This window comes from Geotrypetes seraphini, chromosome 17, assembly GCF_902459505.1.
Source record: "Geotrypetes seraphini chromosome 17, aGeoSer1.1, whole genome shotgun sequence".
In the NCBI taxonomy this organism is placed as follows: Eukaryota; Metazoa; Chordata; class Amphibia; order Gymnophiona; family Dermophiidae; genus Geotrypetes; species Geotrypetes seraphini.
The window spans coordinates 33,890,674-33,907,750 of NC_047100.1; the positions used below are offsets into that span (position 1 = coordinate 33,890,674).

Consider the following 17,077-nt stretch of genomic DNA (forward strand, 5'->3'; position numbering starts at 1 on the left):
TATGTATGGCATTTTTCTACACAATCACCTCCTTTTCAACACACTTCTCAATCCGTTGGAAAAAATCTTTTTGGGTTGTGCCTTCAGTCAGGAATGCATTGTTTTTTTGACCTCATCCTCGCTATCAAATCTTTGTCCTCTCAAAGCATCCTGTAAGGGTCCAAACACATGATAATCAGAGAAAAAAAGATCAGGACTATATGGAGAATGCTGTAAGATCTGAAATTTCAATCTCTGAATGGTGTCAAGAGTTTGAGTGGCTGTGTGAGGTTATGTGTCCTTTGCGACAACTCTGTATTTTTGGCTTCTGCTCCTCCTCCAACATTGCACTGTGTCAGGCACTATTCACTGTTTTACCCTTTTCCTGATAGTGCTCCAAAATTGGTCCACTCTTATCCCAGAAGAGAGTGAACAGATCCTTTCCAGTGGAGGGTTGAGACTTGAATTTCTTGACTGGAGATGATGTGTGACATCATTGTGAAGACGGCCTCTCTTGCTTTCAGGCTTATAATGATGCACTCAGGTTTTGTCCCCTGTAACGATACGTGCCAGGAAGCCTTCTCCTTCATTTTTATGCTACACCAAAAAGGCTGTGGAAGTCTGCACTTGAATCATCTTATGCTCATCATTCAACAATCTAAGCACCCACCATGCACACAACTTGTGATCAGGGCCAGATTAAAGGGTAGGCACACAGAGTACTCACCTTCTCAATTTTTATTTTTTTTTCAAATGGCAACGCAGACCCCCCCCTCGCCATCAATGGCAAGGCGACCCCCCCCCCCCATCGACGGCAACGCAGTCTGCTCCAGAACAGCTCTGCTCCAGAACAAGTGACATCAGAGGGGGAAGGACCGGCAGCCGCGCTGAGGTGACATCTCACGGTCCACCCCCTTCAATGTCACTTCTTCCAGACAGAGCCGGCAGCTGCAATCATCGTGGAACTTTGCATAGCATTGGTTTGGAGGGAGAGAGAGAGAAAGGAGCATGGAAGAGTGGTGGAAGGAAAGAAAGGGGGCAGAGTGGTATGGAAGGGTGGTGGAGGGAGAGAAAGGGGGCAGATGCTGATGGAATTGATGTGCAGGGAAAGGGGAGAGAGACATAAGGGGAAAGGATACTGGATGGAATTGGGTTGGAGGAAAAAAAAGGGGGCAGATGCTGATGGAAGTAGGAGGAAAGGAGAGGAGAGAGTGAAATGCCAGACCATGGGGATGTGGCAGAGGGAAGGGAAGAAGAGGAGAGGAAAAAGATGCCAGACCATTGGAGGAGTGAATGGAAGAAGATGGATGCCAGACCAATGGGGGTGAAGGGAGAAATGGAAGGAGGAGGCATAAAGTTTCTGGAAGGGGAACAGAAGGAGAGAAGATGCCATATAGAAGGGCAGACAGTGGATGAAAGGAAAGAGTGACAAGAATATGAGGAAAGCAAAAACCAGAGAAGACAAGGTATAAAAAATTTTTTCTTTTTGCTTTATAGGATATGCGTCACTGTTTCTGTGGTTTTGCATTGTATGCAGAGTGCAGCTTCTTGGTGGTTCAGTTTAACCTTTGTCTAGGTATTTCTATTTTATCCCCCTTTTACAAAACCATAGACTATTTTTTAGCACCGGCCGTAGTGGTAACAGCTCCAACGCTCAGAATTTTATGAGTGTCTGAGCTGTTAACACCGTGGCTAAAAAATGCACTACAGATGGGGGGGGGGGGGTCAAAAAATTATGGGCCCTGGGTGTCACATATACTAGGTAAACCACTGTGCTGGGGTTTTGCTTTTTCCCTTGGGAAAAAAAAATGACACACTTGTGACATCAGCATCTCCCCTCTCTCGCCCTGTGCTACTAATTAAAAATAATAAATAGTAATACCATTGAGGGGCAACAGCGAAAAGGGGGTGGAGGCAGTGACTGGAAGTGGCAGAGGGCACAGTTCCGCAGGCTGCTCTGGGGAGGACTAGATTATAAAGTGCATCCCGCAGTGGTGCCTTTGGCTGGTTACAGCCTGGGGATCGTGTCATGGGATCCAGGGAGGGTGGGAGCTGCAGGCAGGTAGGTGCTCCTCCTGTCTGGGGAACGCTGGCTTCAGACAGGGTGGTGGACGGGGACATCGTGTTTGGACCCTGAGCTCTCTGTTCTTTTCGCTCACTCTTTAGTGCAGTTATCACAACACCGATGTTTACTCTGCATCGGAGTGCTCCTGCTTGTGCATGCAGGATCCAGGTTTTCCTTGAGCGGGGATCTTAAACATCGCAGCTCAGCTCTCCCTCGATGGGCTAGGAGTTTTGCAGTCCACATCATAGGTGTGTATGGCTTGGATCGGTGCAAAGTTTTTGCCCTTTTCTTTTTCCCATTTCTACCTCGTGTTGGTTCCAGTGCACCTCCCTTCTCTGTAGTAAAGCAGCTCAAGATCTCTAGGGGTTTTAACCGCTTGCCTTGTTGTTTTGATGCAAATTAACATACATGGAGTGGACGTACTAGAGGAGTTACAGATTTGGCTGTTTATACATACAGTTACAGTTACAGTTGGACTAGAGTGAGGCAGCTGGGAGGCGTTGCAAACTTGGTTATTAATATAGACTTATGTTTTGGATACAGTATAATCTCGTTATAATGGACTCACTTATAACGGAACCTCACCTATAGCAATCGAGGTCCACTGGTCCTGGCCGTGCGCCATTATAAACATACAGAAAATCATCACATATAGCAGACTCACATATAACGGACAACCAATTTGGTCCCCAGGGCCGCTTTTAGCCGTAGTTCTGTTCGGCTATAATGGACATGCAGGCTCCGCCCACAAGGCACATGGCGTGCCGGTGATACAGTATCAAAATGCAGCCCAGAAAAAAATGACAGATTATTTTTCTTTCCAGTACAGTACGACCTAATGCTTTAGAACATCTTTTAGTGTTCTGGTTTTGCAATTATTTCGTGCTATACCAATGTAATGTAATGTAATGTAATGTAATTTATTTCTTATATACCGCTACATCCGTTAGGTTCTAAGCGGTTTACAGAAAATATACATTAAGATTAGAAATAAGAAAGGTACTTGAAAAATTCCCTTACTGTCCCGAAGGCTCACAATCTAACTAAAGTACCTGGAGGGTAATAGAGAAGTGAAAAGTAGAGTTAGAGGAAAAATAAAAATAAACATTTTAACAAGACAGCATTGTTTTGCTAAGTTTTATTCTTGATGTTGCTGATATGCTTGTGCAGTGACTGTTGTTCATTGATTGTACGTTGTTTCAAGTTGACCTAAATAAAGTTTTTAAAAAATGCAACTCTGAATATAACGGACTCTGGATATAACGGACCGTTTTTCCAGGTCCCTTGAAGTCCGTTATAACGAGATTATACTGTAGTAATACTGCTTTACAATGGAATTTGAACACTTTTATATACATTAGGAAAGGGTTCAGAGTTAAAATCCTGAGCAAGTAGGTAGGAAGGGAAGGAAAGGGGGGTTTTGTTTAGAGATGTTTGGGGCTTGCATAGAACTAAAACTACACTGGCACTGATATGGTAATCTTTGTTGTTTGTTCTGAATTTTAAAATAAAAGAAAAAAAAGAAATACAAGTGGAATTAAAGAATAAGAAAACAGGTAAATGAATGGGGGCGGGGGCAGGGGCGGGGCAGCACAAGGGGGCCCAGTGTACTTGGAAGAATTAATCCTGCCCTGCTTGCGATACTTGAGAACCTCCGTGACAATGGTGTGTGCAGATCTAATACCAACATCCAATTCCATGGCCTGTTTTCACGAATAATGGTGTCAGCATGACCTACCTCATCAGTGATGTCTGTGCTAGGACAACAGGAGCATTCCTCATAAGGGACTGATGTTCACCCATTTCTAAACACATCTACCCACTCGTACACTCTTCTCTCACCATTGCAGGCATCTCCATACCGATGCAGTATGTATTTCACAAGGTTTCAAATCCTCCAAGTACAAAAATCGGATGACTGGTCGCTTTTCCTCTACCGTGCAAACAGCTAAGGATGCTGCCATTTTGTATATGGTGCCCTACCAATTAAGCATGCATCTATTGTCAACATTTACTCTAAGAATGCATCTTCTCTGCATGGGAGTTTGAAATGCCAGGAGTGTTAGTTTCATGAAACACTATCAATTTGCTGTTATTTCTTGAAATGCCCTCATATAATAGGTATAGTGACCGTTAAGCATTAAGCTAAGAACCAGGGAAGACATGAGTTTAAATCTTGCCTCTCCCACTGATGTTTCTTATCTTGGCAAATCACTTCACATTCTAGGACTAAGTTAGACCCTAACTACATGTACTAATGTGCTGCAAAATTGCATTTTTCTGTGCCATTTTACTGCAGGATTCACTAAATTATGGCACCTTAATGTCATGGGTTATTGAATCCTGCAATAAATTTATTTTATGTTAATGCAACTGGAAAAATTGGATATTCCCAACTGCAGCAACACAAAGATGATGGACCCTACATTGGCCCCGCAATCTTTTCAAGGGGACAGTAGGGTTTGGATTCATAAAATGGTGCCCAAATTTGTCACTATAAAAAACTGGTGTGGACCGCTATTCTATAACAGACACTTTGAGCTGTGCATGCAGTGGTTAGAGCTACAACCCCAGCACCCTAGGGTTGTCAGTTCAAATCATGCACTGCTCCTTGTGATCCTGGGCAAGTCACATAATCCCCCAGTGCCCCAGATACATTAGATAGTGTGTGAGCCAACCGGGACAGACAGGGAAAAATGCTTGAGTACCTGAATAATTTGTAATCCGAATAGAATTGTAGGATATGCAGAATATAAATAAATAAAATAATAAATAAATAAGTCTCTCTCTGATGTAGGCAATTTACTGTATCTGATGTAAATTAATGTACCTTTGATGGTTATACCTACTGTACCTCAACTTATACTACTCTTTCATGTTTCACCACGAACTCAGCTCAGGGAAAAGACCATAGCGTTAAAGAACCCATTAGGCCGACCATCCACGTCATTGTCTAAGTCTCACCCCAAAGTAGGCATTATAAATTAGTTATCTTGGATGTTTATATGACTCTACTTCTCTTTCCTATTACGTCTTGGTTGTATTATCTTGACCATTTTGTGTATGTACTCTTGTAACCCGTTCTGATCTCTTTTAGGAGGACAGGCTAAATAAATAGCATTTAAAGCCTATTCCCAAATCCAGATTTGGAGCCCATTGTTTATGGCAGCTGAAACCTGCTGTAAATATTAGTGTCCCTCTTAGCATTAGAGCATGGGAATGACGCTACTCTATAACTTTGCATGCAATTTTTTTTTTTAATTTCCTGCCTTGGCCCTAGCCATACCCAATTTTTGAGTTGTGCGCTAGGGGATTTAGGCTTGATGAGATATAGAATAGTGTCCAGGAAGATGTGTGCACAAATATTTAATAATGACAATTAATTGCAATAGCTGTTAATTTAGTGCAATTTATTAATTTGTGCTCACATTTTCGATCAGCACCATAAGTAGAATCCAGGAGTAAATGTTTAGAAATAGATCCCTCCTCCAATCCCTTTAAAAGAACATGTGCCCCCCTCCTTAACACATCCCCATCCTTTGGTTCACAATTTTTTCTCAAATTGAAGAATCCCATGACACATCCTCCACCTCATGATCCCCAATTTATTTGCAAATTCAAAGAATCCCCCAGACTGCTTTGTAGTTAGAGCCTTTAGATTGGAAACCCTAGGGAGACGGCTCTGGCAAGGACAGGAGCAACAAGGAATCACTCCTGCCCAGGCAATCCACTAGACCATCAGAAATGGGCCCCTGGGTTGGAGTCCTTTGGGGATAGGGATTCTGATCAAGGGTGGAGATATGATTGATAGTGGTAGGAATGTGATCGGGGGGGGGGGGGGTGAGGTGCTGTTCAGGTGCATTGTGGCCTTTTAAGATGTGGCCTGCGCGAATTGGGCCACACTTTGAGGCCCAATGTTGCCAGGCTGTTGGAATAACACTTGCAAGTTGGTTTGCAAGCAGCATTATTGCTTTACCATGGGATTCAGCAACTTGCAGTACCAAAATACCATAGGTTTGTGACTCTTGCAGTAAATAAAGGTGCAGAAAAGCTCACCTTTTACTGCACATTGATAACATATCTTCTCAGTTTTATAGAAGAAGGTGCGATGGAGCAAACCTGATAAAAAAAATATATTTTTACTGTTGTGACTCTCTTAAGATAAAATCAAAGCACTCATAATTTAAAGCTGTCAAGATGCAAGACTAGTTGGCTTTAAATATGACACAGGACTTAAGAATATCTTTAAACATATTCCAGTCAATATTCAGCTGGCAATGGTCAGACATTTTTTTTTTTAAATACTCAGATAAATTAGATCCAAATATTCAATGCTGTGCTATGTCCAGGGTCCAGCATTGAATATCCAGGTATGACCAGCCAAAGGTTTGATGCAGGAGCTTACTACTACTAATACATATCATTTCTATAGCACTATTAGACATACACACCACTGTACATTAAAAGATTTAGGAGACAGTACCTATTCATTAGAGCTTACAATCTAATTTATGCAGGTGCCAGCCGATATTCAGCCACATAGGTAAGTCTTGGCTGAATATCAGCTGGGTCCTGCATAAGGGTATTCCTCATGACCCTCACCACCACCAATTCCAATCTCCCTTCCCAACTCCATCAAGAGTAGGCCTCCCTATATGCCTTACCCCCCACCACAAGTGGACCCCTTTGGAATCTCTAATATTCTGGAAAAGGCCCCCTCTGTTACCCCCTTCCCCAAGAGTTACTTTGCTTAGGTTTCCCATATTTTCCATTTGGAAAATCCAGTCCACCCTAGCCCCGCCCCCTGCTCTCGGACAGGAGAGCATCCACGGACGTGACGCGATGGCATCACATGCACGTGCGCATGATGTCATCATGTGGCTTCAATGCATGCGCAGATGCCCTCCTGCCCGACAGTGATTTGACAGAAGCATTTCAAAACCTGGATAAAGTGCTGGGTTTTGAAAAGCCGTCCAGGGAAATCCAGATGTCTGGTAACCTCTAACCTTGCTAGGTCTGGTGGTCTAGTAGTCATTAAGGTTGGAGCAAACCCCATTCACTCCTGCCCAAAGTAGGTGCAGGTTAAAAGTAGCCTCGTACTGACAATGAACAAGCTGATGCAATGTTCAAAGCTAAGTGCTCTTCTATAATTAAGTTGTTCACCACACTAGATTGAAAAAAGAAATTTAGCCTGTATTAAATAATAAATTTAAGGGCAAGACTGATGATGAACATCTCACCCCAGCAAGGACATGAAAAATCATATAAGTTTGAGGTCTTGGGTGAAATTTGAACATTGCATCAGTTTGGTCATTGTCAGTACGATATATAAACCAGTTTTCCTTTTTTAGTTTGGTTTAAAAATAGCCACCATGACCTACAGTGGTAGTCCTGCAGTATTACCACTAGAGGCTGACCAGTAGCAGTACTAATGAGAGACTACCCCTAGAGGTCATGGTGGCCATTTTTAATCTGTAGCCACTACAGGCAGAAGATAGTAGAGCTTGTTTCTCTCATAATGACTACTAGACTACCAGTCTTATCTCTCAGGGTGGGAGGAACACAAAGCTCCCACCAAGACAGCCCTGCCAAAGCTACTATCCACTCTTGCCAGAAATCAAGTATATAATTCCTGAGAAATGAATGAGGCGATGACCAAGTCACCACCTTACAGATATTCTTTGGAGATATTGATCTGGTTTGTAGCCACGTGAGCTCTCAATGAATGAGTGCAGAGAATTTGCTGGACTACTTTCTGGTTAAGAATATATACTGCTTCAAATGTCGCCTTGATCCAATCTATTTTGAGACAACTGAAAGATTATTGCCCCTTATGTGGTCATCGAATATCTACATCCAACATAAAACATCATACAAGGATTATTGAAACTAAAGTGGATGACAAGAAGCTGAAGTCCTTAAGTGACAGCAACTAAATACATGATTGGAGAAGAAAACAAGACTGAAGCAGTAGGGAACAAACCCAGAGATGGAGCAGAAATACCCCAGCCTGCCCTGGGCTGGTCCCTGCTGGCCAATCAAGAAACAGGAACTAAAATTAAGAACTTAATGGCACAGCTCTCTCATGCTAAAAAGTCTGATATTCTGTACATTCATGAATCTGTTATAAGATTCTTATTCTCACTCGCAAAGTTTCCACACATCTGTTCTAGTTTCAAGTTTATTAAAAATTTGATATCCTGCCCTATCGGGCTTCAAGGCGGTTTACATAATTAAAACAAAAGGGAATACATAAAATATAAAAATAAACAAACAAATCACAGTTAATTATGAAATACTAGGGGACTCATAATCAAAACTTAAACATATCTAAAAACCCACCCAAGTTGGCACTTGTATAACCTAAAAGATAGGTCGTCCAAGTGCTGATAATCCAAATGACTTTCTGGACGTATCCAGGGACATTTTAGGCCTCTGCATGCCACTGTGCGCCTAGAGCAGGATGGGGAGGAAGTGGACCGACCTAGACTTAGTCATCCTGCAGGGATAATCAAATATTTCATGAGACTTCCTGGACAAAACTTAAATGTTGTGAGTTAGATGATGTAAAAGCAGAGTTACACCTGCGACCGAGCTCACTTAAGATTTGGTACACAGCTGCTATTGAAAAGTACTCTACTGGAAGGGTTAGGGAGGGCTGAACCTTTAATCCCCCTGTGTTTTTGCCACTGTGACATCAGAATAACAACTGATTATGTGTCTAAGATCTGAAGGACAACTGGTTATGTTGATAATACACTGTTATGTTGCTGTTTTACAACACAACTGCTTATGTGCCAACAGATAGCCCAGTTATGTGTAGGCGATGGGCAGCATTTTATTTTGTCTGCTGCCAACACTAAAACTGGATATTCAATGCCGAGCCGTATCTGGGCTTCTCTTTTTTCAAACCAGTTAGCACATTAGTTAAGTTAATATTCAGACTTAACCAGCCATGGGTTTATTTATTCATTGTTAGTATTTATACTAAACTAAACTTTAGGTTTGTATGCCGCATCCTCTCCACAACTGTAGAGCTCGGCACGGTTTACAGGAGCTCGGATAGAAAAGGAACTCCAATGAAGGGTTATAGGCCTTAGTATAAAGAATGTTTAGAGGGGCTTAGTATATCAGAGAGGGAGGAAGTATTACATTTTTGAGAACAGCCAAGTTTTCAGATGTTTATGGAAAAGTTGGAGGGAGCTCTGATTCGAAAGTGGGGAGGTAAGGTTTATATATGACTTATAGACTAAGTGGTTTACATTCAGGTACTGAAGCATATCTCCCGATCTGTCCCAGTGGGCTCACACTCTACCTAATGTATCTGGAGCAATGGGAGATTAAGCGACTTGCCCAAGGTCGCAAGGAGCAATGTGGCTCTAGCTCTAACCTCTGTGCCACACACTCCTCATAGTAGCTAAAGATAGGACAGCTACAAGTGGTCTTATTTATCCACTAAACCTGGTCAGTTACATCTGAATATTGGGACGTAACTGCACTCTGCCCCCAGGACACCCCTCAACACAGCTTGCTTGAAATTCAGCACTAATCAGTTAAAAGTGGCCGAAAATGAGTGGATAGCCAAGAACAAGCAAGTTAAATCACTTTGAATATCAACTGGTATATATTTATTTTTCTAAAATGGATATTTATGCCACCCACACTCAGTGCATAAATTGAAATGGATTTATTGTATTTGATATACCCATCTAATTAAGCATACAAAAGAAGAAATCAGGAGGAAAAGAAAAAACCCCATGGAAAGGAAAGAACATTGAAAGGAAAGAACCTCCCCCCCCCTAAAAAACCTCAATATCCAAGAAAATGAGAACTATAGTTACATTATAAGGAAAGATAGAACAGTTAAACTAACAATCTAAGTTTATAAATATCAAGAACAGGAAAAGAAGAAAGATTTAAAAATATTTGTTTCTCTGTATTTACAGTCTATCAGCAGATTCTGTTGCAAAATATTGGTGACATTTGATTCTGTTTATGGACACAGCCACGGAGCTTTCTACCAATACTTTCTACAGTATATTTTTATACGAGATATATTTTACAAATCGAGTTGTGGTCTGACAGTTTGAGGTTGGACATTCCATCCTTAGTAACCGTGAAACTTGCTGGTAATAGCAATTCCATGTTGTCGGTTCGGGGCCCGGTTCTATGGCATGCCCTGTCAGTTTCTCTGCATCAATTGACTATGTGGGATCCCTACAAGGGTCAAGATAAGGAAATTGGGTCATCAGGGCATAGACAGGGGGTGGGTAAGCAGAGTGGGCAGACTTGATGGGCTGTAGCCCTTTTCTGCCGTCATCTTCTATGTTTCTATTCTTTATCAATTTAGAAAAGAGGTAAAAACTGTATTATTTACACGTGCTTTTGGCACAAGCAATGGAGGTGTATGAGATTCTACCTTTTAGTGTTAGGTTGTGATTGGCACCAGCTTTGAACTGACTTTTTGAAGATGTATTTTATGATCATGTAAAGATTCTCTGATGTTTTATGATTTTTTTAATGTGTGTTTGTATTGCCATTGTATTTTGTTGTTTGTTATTTGCTGTTGGTGTATGTTTACATTGGTCCCCGCCTAGACTTGTAGATAGGAGGGCTATAAATAATTTTAAATAAATAAAAATATTGATATTTGTTTTTGAAGTGATTGTGCCAAATCTATCGGACTACCATCTGTAACCCTGAGGCAGGCTTTAATCACAAAACTGAATTAAGGACCGTATCGGGTCCACAAGGATCTGCAAGATAGATTGGTTACGATATACTGTCTATGATACGTTTGGTTTTTAACAGTTGATTGTACTCGATAAACTCTGCTTTATCTCAGGTTGATGTGTACGGTTCCTTCTCCACTTCCTTTCTGTTGTCTAAAATATTAGTGAAACTGGAGACATCCTGGCCTAGATGTCTCAAATCTGACTTCTATGTTCTTCCTAAAATGCAGCACCACATGATGAAAATCAGATGCAGGTGTGTAGATCAAAGATGCCAGCGCTGTTGGGTTCTGTAGGTGCTTAGCACCCCCAGTATTGAGCAAACCCCCTAACTGTGACCAGGCAGGAGTAATTTAAGTTGAGTTTAGCACCTGCAAACATTTTGAAAAATTAGCTCCTATGATCCAAGGCCCAGATTCACTAAACTCATCGATCTGGATTGTTGTTGGGTGATTCGTGGCCGAGTTCTGCCAAGTGACTGATTCACCTCAGATTCAGCATGCAAATGATCCGATTGGATGCATGCCCGATCCACAGATTATCCTTGTTGGTTGTAGACGCCATTTGCACATGCGCTTGCTCTTCGCACAAGCGAGTTAAAATAAAGGGGGGGATGCAGTTTACTTCACGGTATTGCGGTATATAAGCTGTTATTATTATTATTACTTGCTGGCCCTACGCTGCACAAGGCAACAGTCTACCAGATTGAGGTTCTTTTTGGTGGTTGTTTTGTAACCTCCATACTGGGATTTCAGGGCGGCAGAGAGCAGGAGAGTCGGCAAAGACAGTAAGCGACTGGTCCTCAGCAGTCGCTTCATTTTGGATCGACAAACCCAATCGGTGTTTCTTCTTCTGTTTAGTGAATCAATGGCTTCCTACTTGTGCGTGCCATTTCCCCTCATTTGCATGGACGGATCGGATCAGGTGGGCAATTGATCAGACACAAGGTTAGTGAATTGGGTCGGGATCGGAGAACGATCGCAAACTGGTCAGAACGCAATCAGTGCATTTAGTGAATCTGGCCCCAAATTCCCCACCTTCGTGCTGCTGTAATAGCACTGTGTCATCATCTCAACAGCCTTGATCAACAGTTCATCACTAGTGAAAAACGTCCGTTTTAGATACAGCAAAAATAATTGTGAAATACCACAACTAAGAAAAGCATATGCCTCTTATCATTTGAATTGGTAGAGCAAGATTACCTGCTAGGACACAATCATTTCTAGCTGAGAGATGCAGGATACAATGTACATGAGTGGACATAATAGCACTCTCGCTAAAAGCTTTCCGAAGAAAAAGAGACTCCGATTTAATACCACAAACAAAAGTTCAAGATTACAATGAAATGCATTTTGAATGCAGCATAAAAAGAAAATTAAATGCATTGTACTGTATTTTTCTGTTCACATGGATCTTGACACATTAAGCAGACTGACTTAATTCACACAGCAGTATTCTATAATCTTACTACTGAGAGAAATGTACTAAATTTAATTTCCAATTTATTTTCATTTGTATTGCTCCCCTATGAAGACATCTATATTCATCCAACTGGTTTCTCAGTTTCTATCATTTAGGAGGGAAGTTATCAATGTGGACAACCTTTAAGATGGGCTATTTTACTGTTAATGTGGGCTATTTTACTGTTAATGTGGGTTAGTAATTCTCATCGCATAAAATGGGATGTGTGCTAATGTAACCTTATGCCAGAGGAGCAGGAGGGACTGAGCACCCCTCCTGCTCCCAACTTAAAGGTATGAGGAGGGGGATGATGACGGCAGTGACAACAGGGGGGGGGACGGAATGACCAGACCCGAAGGCAGGAAGGAGTTGGCATCTCTCCTGCCATAAGTTTGGCCGGTGGGCAGGGGGGGGGGAAGCTCTGCAGGGGAGGGGAGTGGGCTGATAGTAGGAGGGAGTGGACATCCCTCCTGCCATTTTGGGGGGGGGGGTTGGGGGAGGGAAGGGGTGCTGTTGGGAGTTATTTTTTATTGGGCAGATATTTTGCATAATACACGCAAAATATCTGTGCCATTAAATAAAAAAAGGAAAAAAAAGCCTCCTGACAGAAGCCCTGATAGCAGTGACAGGAGGCTGCTTCTCCTGTCACTACTGTCAGGGCTCTGCACCGACTCAATCGCTCAGTGAGCGATTGAGTCGGGGAGTTTGCATGCAAAGTTCATACTGAATCAATCGCTCTTTTAAAAAAAAAAATAAAAAATCAGCCAACAGCGAATGAGTCACTATCTTTAGTGAATCTGGGCCATAGTGGCTAATGCCATACTCATGACATCTTCACAGTAGCATTGGTTGCAGCATTACTTTTCAATCTCTTTTATGTCTACCATTTAATTGTAAAATGAATGCAGATTAATTCTTCAAAAGCAGCAAAATGCTGCTTAAATAATATATAGGCCACTGCCGTGTCATTAAACTTAGAGAGCAGGTCTGAGTTACAGTGTGGAAAAATGAACAAAGCACTTCCATTTGCCTGACCAATCTTTTTTATCTGTCATTCCAGATTTGATTTGTAAAGATTAGCATGTGGCTTACTACAGATTTCTGGTAAATTGTTACTGTAAATCTCATGTTAATGGTTAAACCTGCACAAAATCTCACCACTCTTATATTTCCTTACACGTGGAGCCAGCTGTATTCATAAACGTCATCTGCTCCTCATAACTTATAACGCACGTGGTTGCAATATTGGCCCACTTGAATGTATGAAAATAAAGGTCTCAAAACATAAAGCAAAACATTTTTGGACTAACTTATTAAATGCATTGAATTATATATTAACCAGAACGTACGCAGGTAGGGCTAGTCTCAGTTAAGGCACTGGTCTTTGACCAAGGGCCACCGTGTGAGCGGATTTCTGGGCACGATGGACCACTGGTCTGACCCAACAGCGGCAATTCTTATGTTCAGTATACAAAATTTGCCCATGTCAACAGTGGGTTGACATGCATTAATGGGAGTGGCGTAGCTGGGACAGAATGTCCCCCTCTCCTATAACATCATATTTCCCAAGGTAGTGGGGCCAGGAAAGCAGGTCTCCTTCAGTGTACCAGTCAGGACGCAGGGGAGCAGGGGGTGTGGGTGAGGGTGGGGATTATTTGTAACTCAATGTTTCTGGGTCTTTCAAGTTCAAGTTTATTAGGATTTGATATACCGTTTATCAAGGTTATCTAAGCGGTTTTACAATCAGGTACTCAAGCATTTTCCCTCTCTGTCCCGGTGGGCTCACAATCTAGCTAACGTACCTGGGGCTATGGAGGACTGAGTGACTTGCCCAGGGTCACAAGGAGCAGCGCGGGGTTTGAACCCACAACCCCAGGGTGCTGAGGCTGTAGCTCCAACCACTGCGCCACACACTCCTCTTCAAAGGTAAGTTTGCAGAGGCTTCCGTTGATATAGAATACGGCTGCTAAGCTTACTTTAGATAAGAGTAAATTTGATCACATAGCCCCCATTGCTTAAGAAATTACATTGGCTTCCAGGGTACCTTAGAATCCAATTCAAGTGTGTTTGTATTGCATTTAAGATTCTACTGGGCATCTTTATCACCCTGAACCCTCTAGACCAGGGATCTCAAAGTCCTTCCTTGAGGGCTGCAATCCAGTTGGGTTTTCAGGATTTCCCCAATGAATATGCATTGAAAGCAGTGCATTCACATAGATCTCATGCATATTCATTGGGGAAATCCTGAAAATCTGACTGGACTGCAGCCTTCAAGGAGGGACTTTGAGACCCCTGAGCTACATTCTTCTTATTTTTAAGTATTACGTCTACTTTATTGTTAACAGAGTCGAGCCCCTTCTGGTTGAAGACCCGGTCTATAAAACTAAGTTTTAGTTTAGTTTAGAATGTGAGAGATATCTTGGATAGAAAGTATGTGCCTTGATCTTGAGGGTAAGGGCATTTGTATGTAGGGCATGACAATACATGTGGAGTACGCAGGCAGTGGTGTAGTGAAGGTAAGAGGTGCCCCTTTCCCATCTCCCCACCTCCTGCTGCATGCGCACTGCTTCCCTTCCCCCACACCTCTACAACGTTCCTAGTGTAAGCAGCAACCCCCCAGCTACTGTCATGCCAGTGTTGGATCTTCTTCTGACATCACTTCCTAGGCATGGGTCTAGGAAGTGATATCAGAGGAAGAGCCAACATTGGAGGTTGGAGGTTGTTCGCACCAGGAACGTTACAGGAATACAGAGGAAAGGAAGCAGCGCACACATGTGGCAGGGGAGGGTGGGGAAGGAATAGGTGCCTGCGCCCTCACCATGATGGTGCCTGGAGCATCCCGTCCCACCCCACCCCCACTTACTACACCACTGTAAGCAGGAGATCCCTAGGACAGGAAAATTACAGAATAGCACATATGTGGGTAATAGAAGTAGCCAAGACGTTAAAGCAAAAGGCTCAACCTCTAGAGCTGTCTAGCTCAGATCCCACCAGATCTCGCCAAAAAAAAATCTTTCCACGTTGTGTATCATTCAGAATGCTGCAGTCCGACTTATATTTGGTCTGAAAAAGTTTGACCGTGTCACTCCCTTCTATCGTGAGCTGCCTTCGTTATCTGCAGAGGCAGGTGTTATATTTAAGTTAAGACATATTTGTTACAATGTTTTGACCGCTTAGGTGCTGTACTATCTGATGAACTCATTTCTTGTTGTAAATTTAATGCTTTATTTTTTTTCATTTTTCCTTCTTTCTTATCAAGCAGCTACATGGGAGAAGGAGTTTAAGCTATTGATATCGACTTCCATCTCTTACTTAGATTTTAGGAAACAATTAAAAACTTGCTTGTTTTCTAGGTTTCTGGGTAATTGATAGTTCATATTCAACTTTATGTCTTACCTTAACTTTTTGTAAACCGCATAGAACTTAATAGAAGCTGGTTTTTATCTTCTGTTACATCATAGGGTTTTGTGATTTAGAACAAGTTACTTCACCTTCTATTGGCTCAGGTACAAAAAGTACATTGAGAGCCTTTCAGGGACAGGGAAATACCTAGTAGGCCTGAAGAGAACTCGACTTGAATGACTACTGAATAAGGTATGGATACAATCCAAGTAAATAAATATGTGGATGTTTGACGTGAGTGAGATGGTAAATAAGGACAGGTTGTTCACTCTCTCCAAGGCAGGGAGAACGAGAGGGCACTCTCTAAAGTTGAAAGGGGATAGATTCCGTACGAACGTAAGGAAGTTCTTCTTCACCCAGAGAGTGGTGGAAGACTGGAACGCTCTTCTGGAGGCTGTTATAGAGGAAAACAACCTCCAGAGATTCAAGACAAGGTTGGACAAGTTCCTGCTCAACAAGGACATACGCTGATAGGGCTGTCTCGGTTATGGCGCTGGTCTTAGACCAGAGGGCCGCCGCATGAGCAGACTGCTGGGTATGATGGACCACTAGATTAGATTGTAAGCTCTTTTGAGCAGGGACTGTCTCCTGCGTGTTTAATGTACAGCACTGTGTACATCTGGTAGCACTACAGAAAGACACCAAGGGGAGGAGTGTCAATTGCCCAGAGAACATGCATGATGGGAGGGGGGAGAGATTGCAGCAGAGATGAGTTGTGGAAGGATCAGGGAAGAATCTTCAATTATTCTCCCCTTCCTATGGAACATAAATAATTTTTTTTAAGCCTAGAAGGAGATGACTGTGGTATACATTGCTCTTACCTCTAGCACCCTCTACCCTCCAGGCAGCCGGGCACTTGATAAAGCACTTCAAGGGATGCTGCAGTGGAACTAAAGTCTCACTGTATGAAATGCAAGATTTCATGGCTCTCAACACCAGACTTCAACACTGCAGCAGCAGGAAATAAGGCAGCATCATGTCATGCTGCAGTGGAACTAAAGTCTCACTGTATGAAATGCAAGATTTCATGGCTCTCAACACCAGACTTCAACACTGCAGCAGCAGGAAATAAGGCAGCATCATGTCATGCTGCAGTGGAACTAAAGTCTCACTGTATGAAATGCAAGATTTCATGGCTCTCAACACCAGACTTCAACACTGCAGCAGCAGGAAATAAGGCAGCATCATGTCATGCTTTATTTGCTGCCTGGTCAGGAGGGGGAGGAAGTCCCCCCTCATTTTGAACACTGGTCAGGCAGTTGCCCCAAGGAAAAAAGAACACAGCTTAGATTCCCGGGTTAAACACTAGAAATAACATAACATAAGAACATAAAAAATGCCTCTGCTGGGTCAGACCCGATTTCCATCGTGCCCAGCAGTCCGCTCACGCGGTGGCCCAACAGGTCCAGGACCTATGCCGTAATCTTCTATCTATACC

The 17,077-nt window shown here is 42.5% G+C and overlaps 1 protein-coding gene across 1 annotated transcript in view; it reads right to left on the reverse strand.

Moving 5' to 3' along the window:
- Nucleotides 1–17,077, reverse strand: part of ATP2B2 (ATPase plasma membrane Ca2+ transporting 2) — a 691,115-nt gene that overhangs the window by 522,373 nt on the left and 151,665 nt on the right. Inside the window, exon 4 of the mRNA XM_033926077.1 lies at nucleotides 6,101–6,163. The gene's annotated coding sequence lies outside the window, so the exon portion shown is untranslated. The remainder of the gene's footprint in view (nucleotides 1–6,100; nucleotides 6,164–17,077) is intronic.